Source organism: Sphaerodactylus townsendi, linkage group LG02 (assembly GCF_021028975.2).
Source record: "Sphaerodactylus townsendi isolate TG3544 linkage group LG02, MPM_Stown_v2.3, whole genome shotgun sequence".
Taxonomy (NCBI): Eukaryota; Metazoa; Chordata; class Lepidosauria; order Squamata; family Sphaerodactylidae; genus Sphaerodactylus; species Sphaerodactylus townsendi.
This window is the reverse complement of record NC_059426.1, coordinates 55,294,452-55,318,300: the sequence shown is the minus strand read 5'-3', so window position 1 is coordinate 55,318,300 and position 23,849 is coordinate 55,294,452. Positions and strand designations below refer to the sequence as shown.

Genomic DNA, 23,849 nt, shown 5'->3' with positions numbered 1-23,849 from the left:
AAAGTGGTCTTTTCCCAGGCTAGACTGAGAGAGCAGAGGCCTGCTCCTGACAGCAGCAAAATGGGTTAAATGTGGCTGAATTAGTACAGCCATTGTCTTCCCCTCGTCTTCCTTCCTTCATTTTATCTGCACAACATCCCCGTGAGGAAGGTTAAACGCCCTGTCAAGGGCTTTCACAGTGGGAATGAACTGTTGTGTGCTTTCCAGGCTGGGAGGCCATGGTCTGGTATTTGCTTTCGCCTGTGTCTATGGCTGACATTTTCAGAGGTATGTCACCAATGAGTGCCACGGAGAGAATCTGAAGACAAAGTGGGCCAAAGGTTACCAGCAAAAGAAAGCCATAGAAGTGGGCGGAAGGTTACCAGTAAAAACTACCAGGCCAGGGCCACCTGGCTCGAGAAACCCACAACAGCCAGTTAAGCTGTTAGGGGCTGGCGCCACACCATGTGCATCGCTCTTTAGCAGGGCGTCCCGGAGGGTGCAGATCGGATCCCCCTGTGCCTGCATGATGGCAGATGCTCTCCAAGTGTCAGAGGCCTTGTGGGCACCTTGAGAACAAACAGACATTTTCGAGACTGAAGCAATGAGCCATAGTTCACGATGGAATACAAATGGCTCCAGCCTTTTCAAGTACCATAAAGACTATCTGCTGAGTTCTCAAGCTCAGGCATGCCGAGTCTCTCTTTAGAATGGACTAGAAACTTGGAGAAGGGGTTGATCTCCCCCCCCCCCTTCTGTATCCAATAAGCGTTTTCCTCTCCTGGCAGTCTCCTATGGACTTTCTTCCCACGTTTAACCTCTTCCACAGTAACACTTCGAGTGGTTTCTTTTTTTACTGAATCATTGTTGGGCTCGGTCTCCTTTCTTGCTGGTTCCAGTCCTCGAACCACTTTGATCTCCATCACTTTTCTGAGCCTGAGTGTTTTTTTGTTTGTTTTGTTTACGCGTCTGATTTGTTTCCAAGAAAACTTTACAGGTGGTAACCCTCTGCAGACTTGTCTGGGAGAAGACTTTATCGCTCGCTTCCAAAGCAACAGGCGCCGGTGGAGCGTCTCCAAGCCTTCAGCTTGTGCCCGGCTTTTTCATGGCACGAACGCTTCGCTCCCGGGATGTGATTCTTCTCTCTCGTTTTAGAATTCACCCCGAAGCCAGGGCAAGTCTCTGAAGCAGAGGCGCTCTCTCTTTAATAGGCCTGGAAGAGGGTAACTCTGTTTAGGATTGCCCTGGTGTAAACGCACTGGGGTTCAGGTCAGAGTTTTAGGCATTACAAGAAAACAATAGACTCCTAAGCCTGCATTCCCTTCCTCGGAAAACGAGAATGTGGCCGTTCAAATGTTGTTAACTGGAGGCAAACGGTGGGGCAAACAAACAAACAGAAAAATAAACAAACAACGAAGCTGCATTTCTGCTGGTTGTATTAAATGACCCAAACAAACCAAACCCTGGAGCCAGAATCGCTGGTCTTCTCCTGATGGTTGCCAGGGAGGCCATAGAGCGTGGGGAAAGAGCTCTCCACTCACTGCCGCATTTGTAGAAAGGTAAGCTCCACCCACCTGCCATTCCTGAACCAGGAGGAAGGGGGGGGGGAGAGAGAGAGAGAGAGAGAGAAGTTTCACAAAATCTAGCTCCTTCCCCCTATCTATCTATCCATCTGATTAAATGCACCACCGTAACCCATTCAAATCAATAGCAAAGTTGTCACCGATTGCAATGAAACTTGATCCAGTGAAACAAGGCCCTCATCCGAACATGTGCACATTCGTCTGTCTTCCTCAGGTTTTCACTTCTGTATCCACAGTGAGGTGTGTGTGTGTGTGTGTGTGTGTGTGTGTGTGTGTGTGTGTGTGAGAGAGAGAGAGAGAGAGAGAGAGAGTTCTCTTCTGTATAGCCCGGTTTTAAAAAAAAATCTAGCTCATCCCGCCTCCCCTCTGAAGGAATACCAAAGCTGCAATTAGAACAACATTTATTCTGCTGTGGTATTCCGTACAGCTTGCCAGTTTATATCTAAACATGTCGACCCCATCAGGGGTTTTATGACCCCTTAGACTTCAAAACTGCCAGGAGAGTATCCAGAAAATGGAATACTGTAGAAATGATCTGCTCCCATTGGGTACAAACACTGGAGACACTCCAAAACGTGGAAATCCGGAGCTGGCCCAGGGCACGCCTTCAAGCTAAGGCTTTCCCGACTGGCAGGTGGGCAGCACTGCAGGCCAGCCCTCCACATGTCACAAAGGTGAGGTCTGTAATGAAGAATGCCAGCTGTCGCTCACCACAGACATGCATTGCCTCCTTCCCCTGGTACATATATCTCCCATAGATGGATGGCCAGTGCAACAAGTTCACACGCTCCCCCCCCTCATACTATGGGGGTATATCTAAAAGTGTGCAGGTGCATGTATGGTTGGACACATATGTGGTCGACTAGATGGCTAGCCTGATCTCCTCACATGTTGGAAGCTAAGCACAGTTGGTTCTCTGGTTAGTATTTGGATGGGAGGCCACCAAGAAATACCAGAGTTACTAACCAGAGGAAGACAGCAGCAAACCACCTCTGTTTCGTATCTTGCCTTGAAAAACCTATGAGGGGTCTCCATAAACGGCTGCGACATGAAGTACTTGAAGAGAGATATGTTGCTGTTCTGATCTAAAGAAAGGGAGATATTCCCAGGGGAGATCCCATTGGTTTCAGCTGAGTGGGATTTCCTGCTTAAGGAACCATTAAACACAGATAGAGCACAGTTGTGACTTCCTCGGCAAAAGCGGAGAAGTCTCAAATAAAATAACTTCCGGAAACCTCCTGGCGATGGGGAGGACCGGTTGCGACTGCGCCGTCCTCCTGCTAATATGGTCAAGCTCATGTCCATGAGAGGGCAACAGAGCCCAGGGCACAGTGCCGATCCAAGGAGATCCCAGTGGGTTGGTTAAATCTGGGAAACTGATCTCCGAGGAATCCTTTGTTTTGGAGGAAAGACATGTTTCTCCACGTTCTAGGTTGAGGGGACAGACTGGAAAGGGGACAGGGAAGAAGAAGAAAAAGAAGAGTTTGGATTTATACCCCACCTTTCTCTCCTGTAAGGAGACTCAGTGTGACTTACAAACTCCTTTCCCTCCCCTTCCCCTCCCCACAACAGACACCTTGTGAGGTAGGTGGGGCTGAGAGAGTTCTGAAGACCTGTGACTAGCCCAAGGTCACCCAGCAGGAATGTAGGAGCGCAGAAACACATCTGATTCACCAAATAAGCCTATGCCACTCAGGTGGAGTGGGGAATCAAACCCTGTTCTCCAGATTAGAATCCACCTGGCCCAGAATCCACCTCTTAACCACTACACCACACACTGGTGGGTGTGTCTGAGTGGCAAAGCCAAATATTATCTCAAGCAGCGAAGCATTACTTGTGATGCCAGGCAATTATGCCAAGAGAAGACTGAGTATTTCCTAGCCATCCAAAGATGCTAGTATGGCCCCCTGATGTGCAGGGAGAGGCCCCCAGTCCTGTGAGCAACTGCTGGCCAGTGACCAGTCCATGAACGTCAAGGCCTGGTCAACCTGCAACCCCCAGCAGATGCCCAGCTGGTGCCGGTTAGATTCCAGTAGCCCCTTAGAGACCACCAAGAGATGCAGGGTCTGAGGGTCTGAGCTTTCGAGAGCCAAAATTCCCACTGTCAAGAGAGCTTTCGCTTGGGAAAGCTCAGGCCTCCCCAAATGTCTCGAAGATGGAACTGGGCTCAAATGTAGGTACTCGGCTCTACCGCAGACCAGCAGAGCTACCCTATGAAACTGGGACAACTTGGGCAAAACACACTGCCCCCCCAAAAAGGATCGCAGCACCTCCTGGGCTCCAGCATCACTGACACGACTTGGCCTTGAAGAAAAGAATCCCCCTGTCCCGCTATTACTCCTGGCAATGAGATCCATCTTTTTGCACCCAAAGGAGCCAAGTTTCTCTGCCTCTGGCTGCTGAAAGCCGAACTCCAAGGCCTTGGGTGCTCCGTGTCTCCCCCTTTCCCCCAACATAACGTTTATTGATGTTATGCTTTGTTGGTTACTATTGAATGTTATGATTACTGTTGTTATTCTGCAGCTGTTGTTCACCACCCCGAGCCCTTTGGGGGGTAGGGCGGCATACAAATCTAATAAACCAAACCAAACCAAACATCCACACAGGAGTGGAAAATCTTCACACCCACTTTCCTTTTGACCTGTCCCTGAAAGTTTTTTGAGAGGCACCAAAAGAGCTAAGCAAAATCCCTTTTGAAAGTGCAAAGAATAGGACTGATCATTTTTGTTAAAGAGTAAGGTTGTTCTCAGTGATGGTTATTCGACCCCAGATCGATCAAGACAACATTAGCAGGGTAGGTTTAGTGGAAGTAAGCACAATTGCTGCATCAAGAGAGGGCCATAGATTGTCACAACCATGTCCCCACTTAGCCACCATTCAAGGGGAGGCTGGTGGCACTGGTGACAATTGAATTTGATGAGGAAGAGCACAGTTCTATGCATAGATGCTTTTCATCTATACATTAGGGAGACTGAGATAGTTAAACAACCTGGAAGGATTCTGGACTTTGCAGGAGCCAGGGGGGAAACAGGGACAACCCCTTTGAATGGCACCAGGGGCCTGTAACAGAAAGAGGTGTTAGACTGTCTCAGCTAGTCATTTATTATGCTGTCCTAATATCCAGTGTCTATCAAAAATATGTCCCTTACAGGCAATACCATGTTTTTTAACCACTAAGAGGTCACCATCCCTTTGAGGTTAGTGGAACTTGTTTTTGATTAAGTGTACACAGAATCCAGATGTAAATGGGCCTAGGTGTACCTGTCATCTGACCCAACAGGGCACTTCCAGTGTTCTGACCAATGTTCTGACCAAGGCAGGCTGTAGGGAGTGGAGCTCCCAGTTGTGAAAATTCCCCTGTGATTCTGAACATAGCTACACCCTTCTCAACCAGTTGAAGTCAAGCGGCCTAAACAGATGTAGCTACTCTCTGGACTGCAGTGCTAAGAATGCCAGTGTATGATTCTGGAGTAAGCCCAAAAGAACTGAGTGGCTAGAAGAAGAGGAGGAGGGGGAGGAATTGGGATTTTTACCACACTTTTCTCAACTGTAAGGAGTCTCAAAGTGACTTATAATCACCTTCCCTTCCCCTTCCCTCAGTAGACTCCTTGCGAGGAAAACACCTTGTGAGGCTGAGAGAGCTCTGAGAAAACTGTGACTTGCCCAAGGTCACCCTGCAGGTTTCATGTGGAGGAGTGGGGAAACAGACCTGGTTGGCTAGATTAGACTCCTGCTGCTCTTGGCCACCACACCAGTCTGGCAGGATCAGATTATTAAGCAGGGCACTTAAATCCTACCGATTCCTGTTCACACCTGTCAAGTCCAACATTTGATGCCTCCTGCACCAGATTGGTGGCATGTGGTGGCAGAACCCTCATACCTTCTTACACAAACTGCAGCCCTTTCGAAGGGTCCCATCCCATTCCATATGTGCAGTGACCCAAGGAAAACGTCTAGACATGTGTGAAGCGACCACTCCCCGCCCTCCCCAGACCAGGCCAGGCCTACTGTCAAGTGCCTCCCCCTGAAGACTTCCTGTCCTCTTTCTCCTGCTCCAAGAGCACAAAGAGAGCTCGGATCACCCTGTCGGGGTTTTCCATATTCAGATGGGGGCTGCTTCGCCCTGGCCAGGCCCTTTGGTCTTGCCAGGGCCGGCCACGCGCTCATTTGTCCCCCCCTCTTCCTCTGGAGGTGCCTTGGCCGAAGACGTCTGTCAAGAAGCTTGTTCCTTGTCCCGCCTTCCAGGAATCAAAGCAGACACTATTGTGAGCTCCCTCTTCCCCGGTCAAAGGTCAGATTTCACCGACCCCCGTGGCAATGCTTTTCTAACCATGTTTATCTGCAGCGCGCTAGTGTTTGGGGTAGCCGGACAATGTGGGGGAAAGGGTACGCGTGGGCCGGAGGGGGGGGGCGCGTCGGATGAAATATACTCCCCCCCTTAAAACAAAGCAAAATGGCCTTAAAGTGGGTTAGAGCACAGAGGTTAGAAAAGGGGAAATGTGCCTGGTGCCAAAGAAACAGCTCGACTGGCTCGAAAACCGGCAGCGGAGGCGACTCTCTAGCGTAGCCTTGGCAAGAGAACCAGGAAGGCACGAAGGAGCTGCGAAGACGACCCTTGGCGCGCCTCCCTAATCACAGCCATGTTTGTTTAAGGTGCCCCACCCGCCGCAGCCTTTGAAAACAGCTGCTTGGTTGACCTTCACCTCCAGCCTGTATTTAGACGCTTCCTTAAGAGGAAGAATGGAAACTATTTCCTAGGAAGTTGAACACTTGAAGAATTATCGGCTCCCTTAGAGCCCGAGGACAGGCAAAGAGATTCTTTCTTTCTTTCTTTCTTTCTTTCTTTCTTTCTTTCTTTCTTTCTTTCTTTCTTTCTTTCTTTCTTTCTTTCTTTCTTTCTTTCTTTCTTTCTTTCTTTCTTTCTTTCTTTCTAAAAACTCTTTAGTGCACTTTGGACTTTAAAGAGGCAAAAAGGTTGCAAAGGGAATAATAGTGCAGACTGTTGAGCTATAGAAAATATCTGCTTATTACTATTTATATTTGTATTATCACTGGTGAGAAAAATATTCTGCAGGAAATGCTTTGCATGTTATTTTCTTTTGGACAGTTGTGGCTGGCAAGCAGGATGGGAGGGAAGCTGTACAGAAGGTCCTTTCTGGTCCAATTGATGTGAAGTTGGCCTGACTTTCCCCAATTGATGTGAAGTTGACCTGACTCTCGACCGCACATGCCGAATAATGCACTTTCAATCCACTTTCAGTGCACTTTGCAGCTGGGTTTTACTGTGCGGAATAGCAAAATTCACTTTCAAACAATTGCGAAAGTGGATTGAAAGTGCATTATTCGGCATGTGCGGAAGAGGCCTAAGCAAGAGGCGAATCTTTCTTTACCTTCGCTTGTACTCGCTTGTACGAAGGGCTTTCCTCACATTGCTAAGTTTCTGCTCACTTTTAAAACTCTGGCCGGACTTCAGAAACGACGGCGACACCATGCAAACTTATGGCAGGCGCCTGAAGTGTGTGCTCGGGTGGGGAACCGTATGAATGTCTGAGACAGTTGAGCACAAGCTCTGCCCAGTGCCATCAGCAGCATTTTTAAAAATTGGTTACATTTTTCGGCAAGTGGAAGCAAGGACCCGAGAGGAAATACTGCTTTGATTGGAAAAAAGTTTGCAAGTGGGAGCGCGAGCGCCTTTGCTCTCTCTCTCTCTTTACAAAAGAGTTCTTCCAGTGCCTTGAAGCCGAGTGGTGGAAAGTGAAAGATCAAGAGAGAAGCAACCTTTTTCTTTGTCTCGGGGTTGGCACGGGTGGGGTGGTGGTGGGGAGAGGTGTAGCTCTGGGTGCAAAAGCAGCCGCAGTGAAACAGGGGCTTGAAAGAGCGCCTGTAAACTTGCTAATGAAGGTCTCGTCCGGCTGAGTCAGGCCGGAGACCCGAGACCTCGGCGGAGCCCTTTGAAAGGCCTGGGCTCTGGGATCTGAGGAGGACCAGGTGAGCGAATCTTTCCTTACGAGAGCCCCCCCCCCCCGCCCGCCCGCCCGCCCGCCTTCTCGCAGTGCAACTTTGGGTGACAGAAAAGGACGCGATCCATAAGCTTTCTCACAAAACCGGGGGTGGGGCAGCAGTGCCAGGAAGTTGCTCTGAAAAAACATGAGTTTCTGAAAAACTTGGGTCGCAGAAGATTCCTTCCGCGAGAAAAGTTCGCGAGAGCTGGAAAAAGACGGGCAGGGGGCACATTTTTCCCCGAAGCCGCTTTGAGATTCTGTCGGCTGCTTAGAACTGCTTGCCAGGAACCTGGTTTTCTTCCCAAGTCGGAGCCGTCAAGCGGCTGCGAACCGTCTCCTCCTTCCCTTTCTCTGCGGGAGGCGCCCAGCTCCAAGCCGCATTTCGGGAAATGCTATTAAGCGAGCCTTACTTCCGAGTAAACGGCCCCAGATTTGCGCAGCGGCGGCCACTGGCTTAAGTTTGGGCGGCGGCGGGGCTGGGCGACGGGTGTTGGGATCAGCTGGCAGCAGAGCAGGGCCGGGGGGCGAGGAGCCCTTGGCTGGCAAGTGAAAGGCAGAGGCGCTTGCGGAGGAAACGCACTTCCTCGAGAGGGGACCCAGTCAGTCTGGACAGGCTGCGGGTTTAAAGGAATACTTGTAAGGGAGGAGGGAAACTCCCGGAGAAACCAGTGGCCAGAAGGGCCAGCTGGGGCGTCGATGCCAACGGAGGCCAGCAGCTCCGGGGGGGGTGGGGTTTGGCGCTGGGGTTCTTAGCGCTCTCCCGAAGTCAAGGGCCAACTTTTCGCAGGGCTGTTGTGTTTTTGTAAGCGTGTGAAAGGGAAACTCGTTCCCAAATGCAGGGGCTCATTCGGAGCCACTCCTGACGCAACCGCCGGCCTGCTGAGTACCATTCTGGCAGATAAGGATCGAGCGCAAACCGAGCAGCTTCAACACCCAGCCCGAACACTTGCCGGGGCGGAGAGAGCCAACTTGCCCAGGTGTCGGGACCTCCGGCTGGGAATCGCTCGCAAACGCCGCATCTCGAGGGTGTGTGTGTGTGTGTGTGCGTGCGTGCTTTTAACGGATGCGCAAGAAAGTCTGAGTTGGCCCTAGCAAACATTTCAAAGGCCCCGGCGTTTTTCATTCAGAGTTAAGCTCGGGGAAGGGGAGAGAGACGCACCTGCAACATGAGGGAAAGGGAGGAGGAAGAGGAGGCGCCCCTCCCAACATTGCTGATCCCCTCCCTTGACTCAGGTCGCCTGATGAAGAGCCAGGTGCAGAGAGGAGCAGAGGGGCGCAACCTGGCTCTGCTCAAGAAGACGCAACAGGGTAAGACTGCTGTATCACCCACACTTCCCCGGTACTGGTGCAGACGGGAAAGATCGCAGCCACTCCCTTCTGGTGACCGGCTCGGCCTGCCGTGGCCCAAAAGCCACTTGGGAGGCGGTTCCCAAACTGTGCAGGGCCGACAAAGGAGCAACCGAGGACCTTCATGCCATTCACATGGTTCCGCCCCATATGCACGCACCCTTAAGATACACCTGGCGCCTTTTAAATCGACTAAGGTGCCCCGGTCATCCTGGCACCCCCCCTCGTCCTCCCCGCAATAGATTGCCTGTGATCATCACAAAGTTAAATGTTGTATGGGAGCAGCACATGAACAACAAGGCATGCTGTTGTGACCAATAGGATCTTAGGGACCAACAAGAGGCTAGAGGTATTGTCGGAGGCTTTCACGGCCAGAATTCTCTGAAGATGCCACCCACAGATGCAGGTGAAACATCAGGAGAAAGTACTACTGGAACACGGCCATCCTGTTGGAATAATCACCTGGTAATGGGGATTATCCCTGTTCACATTGAGCAGAGTGCACGGGTGGCTGAGAGCACAGCAGAAACCTTACCTCATGTGCGTGCATGTGAAGATCCCATGTGCGTGTGAGCTTGCACAAAAGAAAGTCAGAGTCAGTTGTAGTTTTTAATCTAATAAAAAGAGTATTTATTGGTGAACTCCATTCTGGATAGACAGGTAGGTAGATAGAGTCACTAATCTATCCTAGTCTAGCTAGATGGAGACAGTTGCATCCTCCCTCTAGGCATGGTGAAAGTAAAATGGAGAAGAGTATCAGTCTAATATCAAAGGGATAGAGTAAAGGTCCCTAGGTCCCTATCTAGCCACTATCCCTATCTATCCCTAGGTCCCTATCTAGCCACTGGCTATCTAGTAAAACCCCCTCTGTGGGTCAAGGCATGAAACAGCATAAAGTCCTTCTCTTCCAACACATACAACCCAGGAAACCCACAACATCCTAAAGATGTTCAAGGTTGCTAAGGTTTTGGCTGTTCTTCTGCAGACCAGCATGGTTGCGGTCTGACACCATCTTCACAGGTCGATGAGGCCCTTGCAGGGGAAAACTGAAGAAAGCAGCAGGGGTATGGGGGTCAAAAGAGGGGTGGGTGGCCCAGGGCGACTGTACGAGCTTTTCCTCTTACTTTTGAACTGGGCCAGCAGTCCTCTTACTGCGAAAGGGACACTGACTCACTCAGGGTGGCTTCCAGCCTCATCTACGATCGAACTATGCCAGAAACTGGTAGATGCTAACCTCGAACACTTACACGAGAGTCTATTGAACAGCAGGGACAGATGTTCAAATACTCCGTTCCTAAGTGGGTTGGAAACACTCTGGTTGTAAGGTTTCAGGAGCAGTAGCCTCTCCTTTGCCTCTGTTATTATAAAAACCTCGTGAATGTTGCTTACTAATACTGACACCAGCAGCAGCAGTAGTGATGGTAGTCGTAGTAACAGCAGTCGTAACGGCACGATCTTCGATGGCATATGACTAGCGTGCAGGGCTTCAGCAAAAGTCACAGGGCGGTTTGCTTTGTTTCGGAAGTAAGTGGTTTGACGCTTGCGGGTTAATTGCTTTCAGGATCGCGGCGCATTTGCCTCCCTGTGGCTCGTTTGTGCCTAGGCTGCCCCTAAAGTGCCAACCGCCCCTAAAGTGCCTGATCCCTGCACTGAAAGAGAAGCCCGTCACTAGCTTCCGCTCAAAGGGATAATGGATGGTTTTCCCTTGGCCAAGACGGTGGCTATCCAGTCCACTCTTTTAGGACGAAGGAAAGACTTAGGCTCGGGGAAGGACATTTGTAGAAGGGAAGCAGGGAGGACCACAAGGTCTCTCTCGGCATCCTGGATTAGGAGGGCCCTCTAGCCACAAGGCTTCCATCAGAGAGGACCGTCCCGTAGGCAGTGGTAGAAACTGGGGCATGGCATTTGGGGAAGCGCGGAGATGGTTCCCCCCAACCCTTCTCTCTCCGAAGGAATGAGTAGCCCCAGAAACAATGACTGGAAATAGACTGGAGGATGTCAGCGCCCCAGAGAGCCGCCTCTGCAGCAGGAGAGCAAGGTATCAATTAAGCACCCGCCGGTAAATCAATCATAAACGTTTGACGGTTCATCATTACAATAAAGGCAAAGGGAGAGCCTGAAACCATTTGAGCTCTCGGCTTTCTTGGCGCGGCGAAGTGGCCTTGTTAAAACGTGATTAATGTTAATATGAACCGAGGAGCTCGCAAGCTCTTTATTGGCGACGCTTAAGCGTTTAAAGAGAAGCAGCCCCGCTCCACTCGCCCATCCCTTCCGGGGGAAAAACAACAACGAGGCAGCCACAGGGCTCTCCTCCTGCTCGCCCTCCCCTCCCGACCTCTTCAAAGGCCTGCCCAGGGTGATTTCTCACCTGGAAGGGACCCTTCACATGATAGGCTTCTGCACATCTGGAAGAGGAAAGGGGGAGTCCCTCTTAGGGTGTGGGTTACTCTCAGGGTTGTTAACAGGCCTGGAGAAAAATGCCTTTCCCCTTCAATAGAGGCTTAATGTGTGCAGAATGGTTAACTGCCTAGGAAGTCGGCTTCAGGTAGTAAAATGGGTATCCAGGAAGCGTAGAGGATTGTGGAAGGCAGTGGCAAACCCTCCCAGAAAGACAGTCTGCCTAGTCAACATTTGGATGCATTTGGATGTGATGTCAGCCCCATGTATCAGTACTGAGTTGGTGCTTGCACTGGGGACTTCTTTTACCTTTATTTTGTGTGGAAGTGGACAGTGTTGCTGTTTATGGCATGGAGGGAAATGACATCATCTGCTAAACAATGTCACCAACAAGCCCCTACATTAGGGGCAAGGCATTTTTCTCCAGATAGCTGGCAAACCTGTTTCCTCTTTCGTCTCTCTTTAGTACAGACTTGAGTTTGCTAATGTGCCAAAAATGACCTAAGATTACTGCTATATCCTGCATAGCGCTTGTGAAGCCAGAGCAGATAGACTTGAGTCCATCGGCTGCTCAGGCTAAAGTCCAGTGCAGATTCCAGACATGCTAGTGAAAAAAATACCAGTTTGTCTGGATCCCAAGTGACAGAGAATTTGGACGGATCTGGATTTTCATTCTTCATAATCCATTCTTCCTATGCTATGTTTACAAATGTAGAATTCCAGCTGCTTTCTTTGTACAATCATAATATTTTATGTATTTTATGTATTTTAATTAACTTATATATATGATGTTTTAAATTTTTATTTTGTTGGAAACCGCCCTGAGCCTTCGGGGAGGGCGGTATACAAATACAATAAATAAATAAATAAATAAATATGCCATACGTGGCATGCTTGTAGCTCATCTACAAACATCTTGGGGGAGTATATCTATACACTTTTTCACATTCCATCTTTCCAGGAGATACCAGGAATTCTGGTTCTGGAAGAAGGAGGAGTCTGGGCAGCATCTTACAATCATTCTCAGCACCACCAAGTAACTACCATTCTCAAGAACCAGCATTAAATTAATATACATCTGCAGTACGAATGGACACACACAACCATCAATAACTACAATGCAATTTTAAGCATTGGCACACAGAGCCAGCGTGGTGTAGTGGTGGAGAGTGGTGGACTGCAGAACTGGGTTTGATCCTCACTCCTCCATATGGGGCAGACTCTAACCAGGTGAACTGGATTTGTTTCCCTACATGAAACCTGCTGGGTGACCTTAGTCACTGTCTCTCAGAACTCTCTCTGCTGCGCCTACCTCACAAGGTGTTTGTTGTGGGGAGAAGAAAGGAAGGAGTTTGTAAACCACCTTGAGTCTCCTTACAGGAGAGAAAAGTGGGGTATAAATCCAAACTCTTCTTCTTTTTTTCTAAGCAGAGGTATATCTTTTGAAGTCCATTGAAATCAACGGGTTTTAGACTGAGGTAACTCTGGTTCTGGTGGGTTTTCCGAGCTGTGTGGCCATGGTCTGGTGGATCTTGTTCCTAACGTTTCACCTGCATCTGTGGCTGGCATCTTCAGAGGTGTATCACAGAGGGAAGGAGATTGTAAGGCCCTTTGAGTCTCCTACAGGAAGACCATGCAAGAAGACCATGGCCACACAGCCCGGAAAACCCACCAGAACCAGTTGAGTCCGGCCGTGAAAGCCTTCAACAATACATTGAGGTAACTCTGCTTAGAATTGCATTGCATTAATATTGACCTAATAGTGTTCAGTTTTAAAAGCCCCATTCTGGGCATGGAAATATATATTTTTCTCCTCTACTAGCACACATTGATTGATCCCCCAAACCATGAAGTTAAAATAAAACTGCTGTTTGCATTAATATTGACCTAATAGTGTTCAGTGTTAAAAGCCACATTCTGGGCATGGAAATATATATTTTTCTCCTCTACTAGCACCCCCAAACCATGAAGTTAAAATAAAACTGCTGTTTGGCTAAAAACTGCAAAGTAGGCAAATGGAAATATATCCTACCAGCTGTGCACGCTTCTTTGCACCAGGCAGGTATTAAAAAGTTGCTTATTTTAGAGGGAGCAAAGTTGTTGCTTGCTTTTCAGGAAAGTCTTTCATGTCCAGCTGCAGCCTATAAACAGCTTTATTGTCATTTCACTGGAGTCAAGGAGATGGGAGGCAGTAGGGTTCAGCCCTACTTGTGGTGAGATATAGGGGCCTTGTTCTTCAACAGTTATGCTCAGAGACATGGTCCAGGTTGCCGATGTCTGTCCTGGCTCAGTGAGTTGTCTATGAATGTCCTACTGGGTTGCATCCACTAGCCATTCAATGCATCTGGTTGCCAAATGTGTGCCATGCAGATATTTATCATACATTTCATTTAATCAACAATACAAGGTTGCTCCTATCTGTCTTACCATTTATTTATTTAAAACATTTCTATGCCACCTTTCCAACCAAATTAGGGCCACCCGAATGTTGAACATCACATTTTAAAGCATTTCCACATTGAAAAACATTTACAGTGCAAAGTGGGTGTGTGTGGGGTGGGGAGGGGAGGGGAGGGGAGGGGAGGGGGAACCACGTTGGAAGCAGTGTAATCCCTGGGCTGGCAGCAGTTCTACTTCTGTGGCAAAATGGGGATGAATGTTGATTCAGGGACTCTTCTGCCAGTGCAGGGGAGGTGCACAGCAGCACAATTCTTGGGCACCGTGGAAGCATCAGTGCTGGTCCTTTTCTGGTGCAGGTAAAGGAGTTCTGCTATGGGTGTTCCAGGGACATTCCCAAGGGTGAAACTGACTTTAGTTGGCTTTCTGTGCTCTTTTGGCCTGGGGGACACCTCTTTAGCCAGCGTGGACTTATCCTGGCAAAAAGGCAGGCACAGCCCATTGGACTTCATGGAGGTTTTGCAGAGTAACCTGGGATTTCTGCCATTTTTCTTGCTTCCCATGCCACCTGAAACCATTTTGGAGGTGGTACAGCTGCACCACAGTGACACCATCCCCAGCCATTGTAAAACAACTCCCCCCATGGATTGGGCTGGCTAGCTAAATTATATGTACAATAATTCAACAAAACCTGTGAACAGATATAACACTAAAACTTAGGGAGGAGGCCAATAATGATTAATGGAGTATGCCAAACAGGGAAAAAAAGATATTGCCAATGGTGGAAGATAGCAGTTGAGGAGAAGGCTTGAGATGGCTGAGATGGTGTGGGTAGTAAAAGCAGAGCCTCCATGGAATAACAGGAATGGATGGAAAGCTTTCCAATGTGCACCCCCTATCTCCAGTAAAGGCAGGAATATTTCATGGGTTGAAAAAGGTGAAGATAAGATCTGGGGATGGAAATGCAGCCACTATGTCTGCTACCCCTTTCCTCACTGTAGAAAATGTCCCTTCCCGAGCTTAGAACAGATGGGTTTGCCACAATGGGCTATTGCAATGCTCACAGAACAGCCCAAAAAACAGGAAGTGGGATACTTAAAAGAGTTCTGCTTACTTAACACATTCTTAGACTCCCTTTGCAGCTTTTACATTACACAGCAATTTTATCTTAAGTGAATGGTTTTGGTGGGAAGGTGTTGGTCTATTGTCAATGAGTTGTACTCGAGGAGAAGAAACATTTTTCACCCACAGAATTTAGCTGTTAACACTGTCCCTCTTGCAGCAGAGGGTGCTCTCTCTACTGGTAGCATTCAAGTTGTGAAATAACAGATATTATCTAAAATCAGAGTTATAGCCTGGAGCACCTCTGTAGGAGTTTATAGATCTGAGAAACTGGAAATGAAGGCTTTGCTTCAGTTGTGACTCTCCAGAATTGAAAACAAGGATAAAAGTGATGGAACTTAATCTATACTATCAACAAAACCTTGATTAGATTATTCAGAAAATATAAAAATTATATTTATTGCCACATGTTCAATAAAACATGAGATGAAGAGCTACAGCTAATTTTCAGATCATATGGTTCCTGCATATACTTTTGAATGATGTAAATCCTAAGAAGATTTGAGTTCAGTAGCACCTTAGAGACTAATAATAATAATAATAATAATAATAATAATAATAATAATAATAATAATAATAATAATAATAATAATAATAATAATAATTTGGATTTAGATCCCCCTTTCTCTCCTGTAGGAAACTCAAAGGAGTTTACAATCTCCTTGCCCTTCCCCCCTCACAACAAACACCCTGTGAGGTGAGTGGGGCTGAGAGAGCTCTGAAAAGCTGTGACTAGCCCAAGGTCACCCAGCTGGCATGTGTGGGCATGCACAGGCTAATCTGAATTCCCCAGATAAGCCTCCACAGCTCAAATGGCAGAGCAAAGAATCAAACCTGGTTCCTTCAGACTAGAACGCACCTGCTCTTAACCACTATGCCACTGCTGCTCTTGAGCTTTTGGCAGTCATCCCTCTCTTCATCAGATACCAAGTATGAATAGGGATCCTTGAGTGCTTATATCCCAGTCTGAATTGGTGTGATGGGGGGTGGGGGGTGGGGGGAAGGGAATGCTTCAAAGAAAAAGGATGTAGAGGTATAATGCAAAATGTAATCAGCTTGATTAGAGCAGGGGACAGCTTGAAAGGGACAGAAAACAGAATTTGTAATAAGATAAAAATCCTATGTTTCTGCTCTGTGGGATCATTTGTTCTGAATTTGTGAATGATTTCCAGTTCAACAATCTCATGTTGTAATCTCCTCTTGAAGCTTCTCCATTTAAGGTCTGGTATTCTTAGGTCTGCAATGAAAATGAGCTAAAAAATTAAAGTATATTCCCACTGGTGTTGAGTGTTGTAATTTTTGATGTTCAGTTTATGCCCATTCTTCTGTGTAGGGGCTGTCCTTGTTTGCCTGATATAAAGAGTAGAAGGGGATTTTTGACATTTGATGACATATATAATGTTTGAAGGTGAACAAGTGAATGAACTTGAGATATTATGGGTGATATTTGCTAGATCTGGTGAATGTGCTTTCTGAGGCCCCTTCCGCACACGCAAAATAATGCGTTTTCAAACCACTTTCACAACTGTTTGCAAGTGGATTTTGCCATTCTGCACAGCTTCAAAGAGCTCTGAAGGCAGTTTGAAAGTGCATTATTCTGCATGTGCGGAATGAGCCTGAGTGAATATGGTGACAGAGTTGGCTTCTTGGTTTGTTGCAGATCCTGGTCCTAGAGCCTGTATCTGGGTTATGAAGTGTTTTATTGTAGATGAGAAGTGTCTGAAGATTAGAAGCTGGTCTGTGGGCAAGAAAAGGTTTGCTTATATTGCCTATGGCTCATTCCGCACACGCAAAATAATGCACTTTCAAGCTGCTTTCACAACTGTTTTTGCCATTCCGCACAGCTTCAAAGAGCCCTGAAAGCAGCTTGAAACTGCATTATTCTGCGTGTGCGGAATGAGCCTATGAGAGAGAGAGAGAGGCATCATTAATGATGCATTGAACTGGTTTGAGTGAAGAACTGTATGTATTGTAGTTTTAGTTGGTGTTTTATTGTTCTGTTTGGGCCTGTCTATCTTGTCGCAGGTTATGCCTTGATATTATTTTGGCTGTGCTGATCTGTTCCCTTCCTGTTACACCAGGTAGGTATTGTTCTTGCAGTGAGAATATCTGTTAGACGGGTCTGAACAGATATGGCTATAGTGCGCAGCTACTAGGGATGCTGAGAATTTCATTGTGAACTGGTTCGATGGTCAAACGTCCAGCATTCAAAGGTAGCAATCAAATGTGAGCCTATCACTTGGTTTGTTTGCTTTGCAGTGAGCAGTCCTGAATGCCTGCTGAACCAGTTTGCAGTCAGATTTCCCCAAACGATGCATGTGAAAAGAGTCTGCTGACTGAAATTGATCAGTAGCCATTATCATGACTAAAGTCGACTTAGACGAACACTGCAGGGTCGGATTTCATTGAGACCCAGCAATTATTGAGGAGCAATATGTATGATTTGTGAATGGTATAATTGCCTACTTACATAATGCTCTGCTGAGCATGGCAGTTATGTAGCAAAGATGGGGAAGTAGCAGAATTGAGCTGGGTAAGATTCAGCATGGGCCAGTTGTGCTGTACTGTATTTTTGGTAAAGAATACAGTGAAAGAACATGTCAAGCACTCACAAACTGACTGATGAACTATCAAACTGATCATCAAAAAATCCTGTCTTGGTTTGCAACTGGTCAACAGGGCATGAGATGAGCCAGCGGGTACTTGAGCATTGCTGATAAGTACCAGGTCAAGCCTGCTGTGGGGATCACACCTGTTAAAGATATATTTTGGAATTAAGTTTAAATGTGAAATCTAGAACAGGGCTTAGATAGAAGGACAGTTGAAGAATACAGTGTATCCAGGATACCTCCTAATCTCCACTGTTAATTGCTACAACATTTTAAAGCTTACCGTTGAATCCATGATAAGTGTAAATGAAGTCTGAGATGTTCAAACATCTGTACAAGAATTCTGTAGCATGCAAATGTGTGTTAGAGATTTATGTCGTCTTCTGACTGTATATTGTGAAGGTAGACCTTGGTAAAAATAGATCATGAATATAATTTGTCCTAGAGGTTCCATCTCCATAAGATTGCTTGAGGAACTGACTCAGATGGCAGGAGCTGAAGAGATCTTTCGTCCAGCTTTTGCGTATGGAGTTTCCTTTAAGTGGCCTCTGACTGGTTCGGGCCAGGACAAGCATACAAGAGAATTGAGAAGTGCAAGTCTCTCTTTTTTCTACCAAGTAGAGTTTTCCTGGAGATGCCTCACTGATATGGGGACAGCTTGTGCACTTTTCTGTCTAAAAAAGTTCAGCTCCACAGGGTGTTTGTTGTGAGGGGGAAAGGGCAAGGAGATTGTAAGCCCCTTTGAGTCTCCTACAGGAGAAAAAGGGGGGATATAAAGCCAAACTCCTCCTCCTCCTCTTCCTCTTCCTCTTCCTCTTCTTCTTCTTCTTCTTCTTGGTATTTTGGCTTCACCTTAAGTGTTGAGTATATAGGATTCCCACCTATCTAAATGAATATATTGACTTAAGAATAATACATTAATGTATTCCAGTCTGTGAAATAACAAGGCTCGAAGTTAGAGTACGCAGCCTGTATTGAGGAGGGAAAGTGGGGTGGTATGTAGCCTGATCTCATCATATCTTGGAGGCTAAGCAGGGTCAGTACTTGGAAGGGAGGTGCCCAAAGAAGACTCTGCAGAGGAAGGCAATGGCAAACGATCTCTGCTTCTCACTTACCTTTGAAGGCCCATTGCTGCGGTTACCATAAATTGGCTGCAACTTGTTGGTACTTTACACATATTCCATAAAACCAAGCAGGGGAAATCCAGGCATAATGAGTTCCTTGGGCCTAAAAAAAACATAATAGGCAGATAATATCTGAATGATTTAACATGCACATCCATGAGATAGGTGCAGCTCAATAAAAGTTTGCAACTGGACATATATGGGAATTTAGTGAATTGCACTTGTTACCTGCTGTTTGTTACTTGCAGGAAACAAAATATGGATCTCCATCGCTGATGTTTGAGGCAAAATTGCAGTTTTATATATATACAGCAACAGTCTTGGGTATGCTACCAAGTATATACTCAACAGGGGGTTGTAGTCCATTTTTTTGGACGGTATATATGCATAAAATATTTTCCCCCAAATATTTGAATGTTGTATTCACTCTATGCCTGTGTTTCCCTGAGTCACTGAAATGAAAAAAAAAATCCTTTTTTATATAGCAGAACTTGCAGTGTGGTGGTGTTAATATGAGGAGGAATTGCAAAGAAAGGTGTGAAATGAAAAGTGCTGCATAAATTATGGGAGTTATAATGTTAATATTATGTTACATATTATAATTTGTAAAAGAACAGGGATTTCAAAGGTCTTCAACTAACTCAACTTCAATTGCAATACAAAATTAAAAGACAGCAATGTCCCATTGTTCTTATTGATTGCTTAGGATGGAACATAAGCTTTTCTACCACAAAGAGCTTATAATCAGGATTTCAACAGCAGAGATAGCAAAGACATCTTGTCACCTTTTGTGCTGAGAAATGCAATGTGAATCTTGGAAAATAAATAAAGGGTGAGGACGAGGAAAGGGAGAGACAGATGTATAATCTATTGCATTTTAATTCAATTTTTCCCACAAGGCACCATTCATGGCTCTCTGCACCTCCATTTTATCTTCACAACATCTCTGCCAAGTAGGTTAGGTTTAGATACAGTGATTGCCCCATTAAGCTTTGTAACTGAGTAGGGATTTAAACAGGGGCCTTGCCAGTTCCAGTCCAACACTGTAATTACTATACCAAACTGATTCTTGAGAAGGTACTAGTGACGAGAGGACATATGTCTAATAATCACCTCAAATATTACACGATGATTCTGTAACAAACTCATAGGGCAATCTATGAAGCTACAATTGATTCACTACAGTTTTTAGCTAAGTCCAACTAAGGTTCAGCCTTTTAAATCCAATCCAATCCAAATCCAATCCAATCCAAAAACCTTTATTAGGCATAAAACCTTTTAAGTCCCTTTGATTTCAGCAGGAGATTTGAACATGGGCATAGTTTCCACCCCTTTGAAACCAGTGGAAATCAGAATTTTTTAAAATTTGGGCTAGAGCTTGCCTAGAGTCTTCTGAAATCAGTGGTGCACCAAAGAATATGTTACAAGCTGCATTTAATTACAAATTAAGTTCTCTAATTTACAAAGGAATTGGCAAGACATTTATTCTGATGGTGAATATGCAATTAAGAAAAAAAAAAAACCCGCCCTGAACTGTAATTAAAACAAAACAAATGATAACTTGGAAATCTAGCATGTGCTTATCCCAAACAGAACTACCTAATATATGGATACAAGTGATAAGCATCTTTGAGAATGGTGGGCTGTATGGATGCCAATGTTAGAATAATTTTGAATGCTGAACATGTTGCTGACAGTTCAAAGGAAATAAAAATCAAAGAAATACATGGAGTTGTTGGAAAACCTAAGGCTGGCAAATCAGTGAAGAGTTTATATCCATGCTCGAGCAACTGAAATGATGTGTATCTTTTGGATGGCATATAGAGGCCTGTCTGGGCTTGGCAGTGCTTCGTCCTACAAGTCATCCTATAGACATCAATGAACTGAGTCACGAAGTGGAGAATAGCAAGCCTTGTGTGAATTTTGTCTTCATTTTCTGCTATTATGTAGAGATGACTCTTCAGCAAGACTGCAAATTAGGTCCGCAGTCTATAGATCTCCCTGGAGGACAGCTTTGCATTGTTTACCATGTTTCACAAATCTAGTTTCTTTGCTCCTCATGTTAACAGTCTTTCTAGAGCAACCTTGGGAGATGTACTGCATTCAGTACTGCTGGAGAGTGGAGGAAACACCGTATGATCTGTAATTTTACTAAAACTAGTGGGAATTTTGTTTATTGGCAACATCTAATATACCAGATTTGTGTCCTTAATAGGCACAAACATGAAAACTTACAGGAGCTCGATGTGCTTTGGAAAGATTTCTGTTGTTTCCTGAATGTAACAACACTTTCTTGTGTCATCCCTGCAATATGCATTCACATACAATAATTAATTTAATTCCAGATATTGTTCAGGAATATTTCACTTGCAAATGACCATCATTCTTCTCTGCTCTGTTCGCTCTCTTGAATGTCTATTTGGTAGTCTGGAAATGGATGAACTATCAGAATTTCCTTCTGATGGTACACCTTCCCACCCCCGGCAAAACTCTGTGCTAATTGTGTTGGGTCTTGCCAGATTTTTCATTCTATCTTGTTGAGCTCCTTTCCCTTTTACAGCTCCTGTCCCAGATGACTTTTATCCATGCAGATCCCATGATCTTTAGGTTAGGTTTTTTAAAATGGGACTCTTTCCTCCCTTTTTATCAGTAGAGAAACTGGTTAGATGGAATCCAAAAATGCTACAATCACTAACACTGAGCTCAAAGGGGGAAGTATGTAAGTCTTTCAGAAAAGAAGATGGAAAGAATTTTACATATATCTTCCTTGTTAGGAAAACATATATATATATTTCATATATATATATCATATATTTCATATATATATATATTTCATAGGTGTATGCTTACTAATTTGCTGATGATTTAGTAGAATGAGGACAGCAATACTGACCTCATAGAAACTGAATGCATGGCTGTGTTATAGTGTGTTCACAAGGAGTATTTTGTTCCACATGTGTTCTCAATGCAAAACACTGTTAGGAATGGGCCCTTAGTGAACATGCAGTTGCTTGAAGACTATTTCTAGCTCTGTCTTTTCTCAGTTATGCAAAAGGAAGAGAGAATGAAGGAAACCAGCCAAATATTTGCCCTAAATGAGTGAATGACATCATAACCAAGGACTATTGATCCAAGGGGCCTTATCCAACAGGGCCTCTTTCCCCCAAAAGCTCAGTTTTATATAAATAGTCATGTGAATGTCTTGTGGTGTGTCATAATTTTACAGTAGATGTGTAGCAGATTCAGTAAGGTTGACTTTCAGATCTGAATGGTGGCAATCCCAGATGAGTTTGGTGAATGTTGACAGTGACCTAAATGAGATTGTCATCATTCTGTGCTTACGTCCATACAGAAGAGAAATAAGTAGCTACTAGTAAGGTGTTGATTGTGTTTGGGGAAGACAGAAGAGTTATAGATGAGGCCTTCTGTGGATTATGATGCCTCTCTGTCACCTTTGCATGAACACGGAGGTATTGAGGCTCCTTTGAAGATCCAAGGGAGTGGTAGATGGCAGGTTTGGCCAGTGGTGGGATTCAAATAGTTTAAAAACTGGTTGTTTACAAGCACCATTTTAACAACTGGTTCTGCCGAAGTGGTGCGAACCTGCTGAATCCCACCACTGGGTTTGGCCCTTGCTGCAACGACATCTCCAAGTACAATGAAGAAGAGTTTAGATTTACATCCCACCTTTCTCAACTGTACGGAGTCTCAACAGTGTGCAAAATCATTGCCCTTCCTCTCCGTACAACAAACAACTTGTGAGGTAAGTGGGACTGAGAGAGTTTTGAAGAACTGTGTCTAATCCAAGGTAACCCAGCAGCCTTGATGTGCAAAATTAGGGAATCAAACCCAGTTCACCAGAGTCCTCTACTTTTAACCACTACACCACACTGCTTTTATCTGATAGATTTTTTTATGCTTCACTTTTTTGAAGGCGCTCAGGACAACATGAATGTCTCGGTCTTTTCTGCTTTATTATCAACTTCATTAGGTAGATTCGACTTCAGACAGTGAGCTTCACTGAGTGCAGGTTTGAAGACGAGTCTTCCTGGCACTGATCATAATATCATATTACTTTCACTTTTCTCTCAAAGGAATGAATGATGCATGTTCACTGACATGAAGGAAAGAAAGGGGTACATGGGAATAAGGACTAGATTGGTCTTGTGTCCCATTGATCCCAGTTCAGAATCAAGCTTGCTTCTATCCAGAGGCAAAGCTACCAGGGGGCCGGGGAGTGCGTGTTGCACTGTGCATATGCCTGGGGGGGGGAAATCATCCCCGCCCCCTGCGGCACCCCACTTCCATGCTCCCCTGCGGTGCCCCCCCTGCCCCCACACTTACCTTATTGGGATAGTGCAGGCTGAAGAAGCGGCCTGTTCCCTTCAGGCTGAAAATAGCCTGGCGGGAACTACATTTCCCAGGAGACCTTGTGAGCCCCACGGTCTCATGGGAAGTGTAGTTCCCAACAGGCTGCTTCTCCAGGCTGAAGAAAGGTACGTGTGTGTGTGTGTGTGGGGGGCTGCGGGGCAGGGTGCTACACAGAGGGGGATGGAAAACACAGTGCGCACTGGGCGCACTGTGGCCCAGCTACGCCTCTGCTTCTATCAGACACTATCAATCACTGCAGGCAAAGCTGTGGTGAGGAAGAGCAAATTTTCCAATTTTGTTTAGCTGATATTACATTTATTTATTTATTTACAAAATTTGTATCTCACCTCACGATGTGGCTAACAATTTAAAACACACATGATAAGATCACATTTTACCACCATTATCCCAAAGCACATCATTAAAATAATTAAAAACAGAGTTAAAATATGTACATGACATAAACACAGCAATTAAAGAATTGGCTAGGAAGCAGGGATTATTGAGGAAATGCCAAATGAAATAAAACAGTCACCTTCATCTGCTGTACTCTGCTCAGGATTTTAAAACTTTATAGTTACCCTACAGCTCTATAGCCTTTGTGAATGCCAACACACAAGAGTTTGGGAGGTTCTTCTATCTCTGGCCCTTTTCTGTTTGCCATATTGATTGAACAAAACAGCACGCCAGATAATTTTCAAACATGCAAAACATAAAGTTTTAATTTCACAGCTATGTTCTTAGTTCCATCCTTGGGAAAGAGAGAGAAAAATCTCTGAGCTAGTTGATCGAATAGTTCACAGGTTATTTATTTTTATAAAGATTGTGAAGAACAAAAGAAAGCACTGTTACAGAAAATAGTGGATTGTGGAGCTTATGTACATTTGTAAACATCCAAAACCTCCATCATCAAATATT

At 45.6% G+C, this 23,849-nt stretch overlaps 1 long non-coding RNA gene across 1 annotated transcript in view; it reads left to right on the top strand.

Annotated features, from left to right (window-relative positions):
* Positions 1-5,744: 5,744 nt before the first annotated feature.
* The window catches only part of LOC125426922, a 215,247-nt gene continuing 197,142 nt past the window's right edge, over positions 5,745-23,849 (top strand). The window contains exon 1 of the long non-coding RNA XR_007243599.1: positions 5,745-5,853. This is a non-coding gene — a long non-coding RNA (uncharacterized LOC125426922). The remainder of the gene's footprint in view (positions 5,854-23,849) is intronic.